Genomic DNA, 5,564 nt, shown 5'->3' with positions numbered 1-5,564 from the left:
AATTGTAATAGGATGTGGCTTGTGCGAGATGGTTTGCAGATATGGATAAGGGAGCACAGCTCTGCTCTGGATGGACATCATAAGGAAGTCAAGAAATTCTGTGGGTATTTCAGTCAACTCCTCTAGAAGGGGGGTGACTGTGTGACACTGAACTTGGTGAGAAATTCATGAAAAAGCAGCGACTACTTAGTGAATCAAGCCAGGTGGCTAGTTGGCCACTTTTGTGACTTGACCAATGTTTCTGCTCCCTCTGTGGACAGATATGATGATGGGGTGGTCTTGCTTTTGTCTTGGTTTTTTTCCCTCACATTACAGTGCTCCTATCTCATTTTTTATTTGTTTTGTTTGTATGTATTTATGAGTCTCTTGTTTTTTTGGTTGCTTTGGGGCCACACCAAGCAATGCTCCAGAATTAGTCCTAGATCTGTGGGCAGGGGTCACTTCCAGCAGTGCTGGGATGAGCAAGCATCCCAGCATCAGGCATTAGGAAGCACCTGGGACTTGAGCCTAGCCTGCAAGGCAACAACCAAAAGCCCTTTGCTGTCTCTCTCAACCATTCTGCATAAGGTAAGTGCTGCAAAATATGTTCATAATATTATGTGACCATCACACCATCTATCTTCAGAATATTGCTTTTCTTTTTTTTTATTTTTGGGTCACACCTGGCGATGCACAGGGGTTACTCCTGGCTCTTCACTCAGGAATTACCCCTGGCGGTGCTCAGGGGACCATATGGGATGCTGGGATTAGAACCCGGGTCGACCGAGTGCAAGGCAAACGCCCTACCCACTGTGCTATCGCTCCAGCCCCCAGAATATTGCTTTTCATCTCGAAAAACTAAAACTCATTCTGAGTCCCCGCCTCCCGCCAGTCATGTGACCTGTTAAGATAGCAGCACGGGGGCATGAGGTTGGGTTTGACCCGAGGGATAAAATTGTGGTACCCCAACGACAACAGAGATAGGGCCAGGAGGATTACTCCATGGCTTGGAAGCCGACCTCACATGCTGGGGAGAAAGGCAACTGGGATAGAGAGGGGACCACTAAGTGAAAGATGCTTGGAAGGCTCGCTCAGGATGGGAGATGCGTGCTGAAAGTAGACTATGGACCAAACATGATGGCCTCTTACTACCTGCATTGCAAACCATAACACCCAAAAGGAGAAAGAGAGTCAAAGGGAATGTGCCTGCCACAGAGGCAGGTGGGGGGGATGGGGTGGGGGTGGCGGGAGGGATACTGGGAACATTGGCGGTGGAAAATGTGCTCTTGTGGAGGGATGGGTATGCAACCATTTTATGACTGAAACATAATCATGAAAGTTTGTAAGTCTGCACATCATGGTGATTCATTTAAAAAAAAATTTAAAATTTAAAAAATTTGTGGTGCCAGTGAGACCATGGGTCCTGGGAATGAGCGCCAAGACCTCAGGATGGCAACATACAAACATGATCAACCAAATCTTCCTTTAGGATATGGAAAAATCAGAAGAACAATGAATTTTGAAATCATGGAAAAGAAATTGGAATAGCTTGGAAATAAGAAGACTTTAAAAATAGAACAATGTTCTTTAGAATAGCAGCTGACTTCTCTGGAATATTAGCAAACTTTATTTTCAGAAATTGCTTCAAGTTTCAACGTGATACTTTGAAAATGTGTGCATCCTTGGCCTCACTTCCATTTTTGTCTACTGTGGTTGCTTACAAGTTCCTTGTAACTGATGTTTTATATTCAGGTGATAGAAGTCAGGAAAATTGTGTTCTGAGAGATTCGCTTGTTGACTGAGTGTGCAGTTTTATATCCCAGGCTTTTTCTAAAAATGTGCGTCTGGCAGCCAAGCACCAGACTGTTCTGTGTTACCAGCAAGACGGGTTTCACTTCATTGGATGCTGCTTTGTCAAACACAGATAACAGTAATGGCGCTTCCTCTAGTCTTTCAAACATCCTCTGGAATAGTTGATGATCTATATCATTATGTAGTCTTTGAAAGCATACTGAACAAAACTATAAATAAAAACTATTCAAAGAATAAAAGGATACAAAAACTTTTAAACTTAAAATTCATATTGATTTAGCATCAGTGACACCATACCCGATGCCCCGAGTCCCCGTCTTTCTAGGTTCTTTCTAGGTTCCTCCACTATAACTCTTGTTTGGTTTTGGGTCACAGCTAGAGGTGCTCAGAGATCCCTCCGGTAGTGTGGTGTGGGGATCCTGCATTCAATTCATTGAGCGTTGAGCTCTCTCTCTCTCTTTCTCTCTCTCCCTCTCACTCTCTCTCCCTCTCTCTCTTTGTGTCTGTCTCTCTCTCACACACACACACTCTGTCTCTATGATTTTTCCTATTCAAATTTCCTCCTAAAGTAGAGTCAGAGACCATTTGTCTGTTTGTAATGGTATTATTTCACTTAAGATTCTCCCACATGGATGTGTGCTGAAAGTAGACAAAGGACCAAACATGATAATCTCTCAGTATTTATATTGCAAACTGCAATGCCCAAAAGTAGAGACAGATTTAGGGGAAACTGTCTGCCATACAGGCAGGGGGATGGTGGAAAGGAGGTAGTATACTGGGGACATTGGTGGTAGAGAATGTGCACTGGTGGAGGAATGGGTGTTTGATCATTGTATGATTGAAATTCAAACATGAAAGCTTTGTAACTGCATCTCATAGTGACTCAATTAAAAATAAATAAATAAAATTTAATTTTTTTATTTTTTAATAAAAGATTCTCCCATGTTATAGCTTACATGGGAGAATCAGGATTTCTTCCTCTCTCTTTATGATTGTAGCAAATAAACTGGGAATTCTTTTAGCCACTGAAAGAATTAAATTTTTCATTATTGTGTCATAACAAAGCCTATTCTGCCTGGTGTGGCAAAAATATCCAAAGGACTAAAAAGCTGCCTACAAAGCTCCCAATGACAGCTCTGTCAACAAACCCTCTCGAGGTCACCTCTAGACACCTCCATTCATCAGCCAGGATCTGCGGGTTTCTTGCTTTCCGAGAACTTTAACCTGGAACTAGGTGGTGATCACTAGCTATATGAGCTACAATATTGTGCTGAAACACAGACAAACCTCACAAATCCATTAAGTTGGTGAGGTAATGTAAGTCTGATAAAAACTTAAATGCTGTGGGCATAAGTACGTGCATAAGAGTCATGTAATAGTGTTGTCCTGAACTCAGCATTTTTTATTAATTAATTTTCATAAAGTTATTCACAATAATGGATTAAATTCAACATTTAAAGAAAGTGCCAACACCATTACACCTCCCACCCCATTATTTTGAATTTTCCCTCCACCACTCAAACCTGCCAAACGGGCAGATGCTTTATTTTGGATTGCTTATTATGAATAGCATAAGATGGCGTGCGTCCCTGGAATTCTAAAATTTTAGATAATTAGGGTCTAGAGAAATCTCTGCAGCGAGCTGCTCGGTCACAAGATTCTTTTGTGTGTGTCTGGATCATAGCCATTAACTATGCAGTTCATGGGCGTGACCCCCAGGATCCCATGGGGCAGGAAGATGGGAAGGGCTGGCCCATCTCCTCTCCCTTGAGGCCTGGTGTTAACCATCACTGAACCCTCGTACCTGGGCTTTTCACTGGGTTCTGTAAGTTGGCCAGGATTCCTAGGGGGCAGGTGGAAGGACGACACCTGCTCCTGTCTGAGGCACCCCAGTGAAGTTGGCCTGGCGCAAGGTCCAGAGGCAACTCTGCAGCGAGCTGCTCGGTTCCGAGATTCTTTTGTGTGTCTCTCTTACCTGTCTTTTTTTTATGCTAGTATTTATTATGGTGGCATTGATTTTTTCTTTACAAACCCACAGGTTTCAAAAATCTTACTTTATAACCCAAAGGGATAGCAAGGGCTTAAGGCACCTGCCCTGCGGTCACAAGTTCAAAGCCTGCAGCCTGGGACCCCCTGCACTGCCAGCAGTTTCTGGCTGCACTGCAGTGTGTGAACACCACAAAAAAGGGTGTGACACACCCCATCCCACGCCCAGCAAGCACCATAACTCAAACAATGTGCAAACTGGAAGTGCATCACAAGCATTCGTGTAAGCACCTCAGTGGAGTCCCAGCAAGCACCGCAGCTAAGTGCAAACTTCGTGGTGAGCACCATAGCTGAGTGTGTGAGCACCACAGCCTGAAATCACTCAGAGGTGCTCAGAGGCTACTTCCAAATCTGTGCTCAGGAGTGACCCCTGGCAGTATGCAAGGCCTTTAGTCCTTATATTATCTCTCCAGTCCATATCATATATATATGATATATGGGCTGTATATACGATATATACACATGTAACTATTTCTATATATTAATATTACTTTATTTCTATAACTCTAACTAGCCTGGCTCTACACTCCCAGTCACTTCAAGAGGAAAATCATTTGTCTGGACCATTTCAGACAGAATCATCCTTCTCTTAGAATTAACAAGAATTCATGGGGCCAGAGAGATACGTAGGGCAATTGCCTTGCATGAGGCCAACCTGAGTTCAATCCCCAGCATTCCATATGGTCCTCCAAGCATTGCCAGGGGTAATTCCTGAGTGCAGGACCAGGAGTAAGCCCTGAGCATCACTGGGCATGGCCCAAAAACCAAAATAAAAATGAAAATAAAGAACTGAACAAGAATTCGGGGCACCTGTGTGGCAGAAAAGCCTCTAGTCCCATCACAGCGACTGAGAAGAGCATTGTTCCATGGGGGAAGGCAGTTGCATGCTCCCACACCAAAGCTCAAGTTCATTTCCCAAAAACCTGGAGCCCAGAGCCGACCCCACACACCCTCCACCCATCATAGCTTGTGTCTCCCTGGAGAAGTTGCTTGAAAGCAGGGAACAGACCTACATCAGTGCTAGGGGAAAGCGTCTGCCTCCTCCCCCACTTGCCAAGGAAGGAGCAGGGGCTGAAGTGTCATACGTGAGCTCAAGTGTCTTGAAGGGGAGGTGCTGATCTTGGCTGATCAGTCTTTGTGTTCCAGGGCCTACAGAGGAAGTTCCAGAGACTCCCTCTCATTAGAAACCTCGCCTGACAGAACACAGAGGAGGAAGGTCTGACACCTGAGTTTCCCCTTGAGTTTTCTGCCTCAAACTCAGTCTCTAGAGATCTAGTCCAGCATCCTCAGCACCTCACCTTCAGAGAGTTCCCTGGAGAGAACCTCTGTCCTGGGATGATTTTCTCAACTAAAAGGACTTCCTTGGGACTGAGGGGAAGAAGATGTTTCTGAGATGACCCAGTGGTGGGACTGGAAAGAGTATAGTGGGTAGGGCACTTACTTTGCATGTGTCAGACCTGGGTTCGACCCCTGGTCTCCCATACGGTCCCCTAAGCACTGACCACCAGGAGTGATCCCTGAACATCACTAGGTGTGGCCCAAAGGCCAATAAATAAATAAAATTGATGAAAGCCTTTCATCATGCAGCTCTGCCTGCCAACCCTCAAGTGCAGAAGCATGACACCTTGAACAAAACAGGAATACCACCTCCACCATGAGTAGGCCTGGGACTCAATAGCCCAAAATCCCAAGCCCCGTGTGTCCAAGATCAAGCCCGAGCCCAGTGG

The 5,564-nt window shown here is 44.9% G+C and overlaps 1 pseudogene; it reads left to right on the top strand.

Moving 5' to 3' along the window:
• The first annotated feature begins 1,395 nt into the window (after positions 1-1,395).
• Positions 1,396-5,034, top strand: LOC105943130 (complex I assembly factor TMEM126B, mitochondrial-like; annotated as a pseudogene).
• The last annotated feature ends 530 nt before the right edge of the window (positions 5,035-5,564 follow it).

This window comes from Sorex araneus, chromosome X, assembly GCF_027595985.1.
Source record: "Sorex araneus isolate mSorAra2 chromosome X, mSorAra2.pri, whole genome shotgun sequence".
Classification (NCBI taxonomy): domain Eukaryota; kingdom Metazoa; phylum Chordata; class Mammalia; order Eulipotyphla; family Soricidae; genus Sorex; species Sorex araneus.
This window is presented reverse-complemented; position numbering and strand designations above follow the sequence as displayed.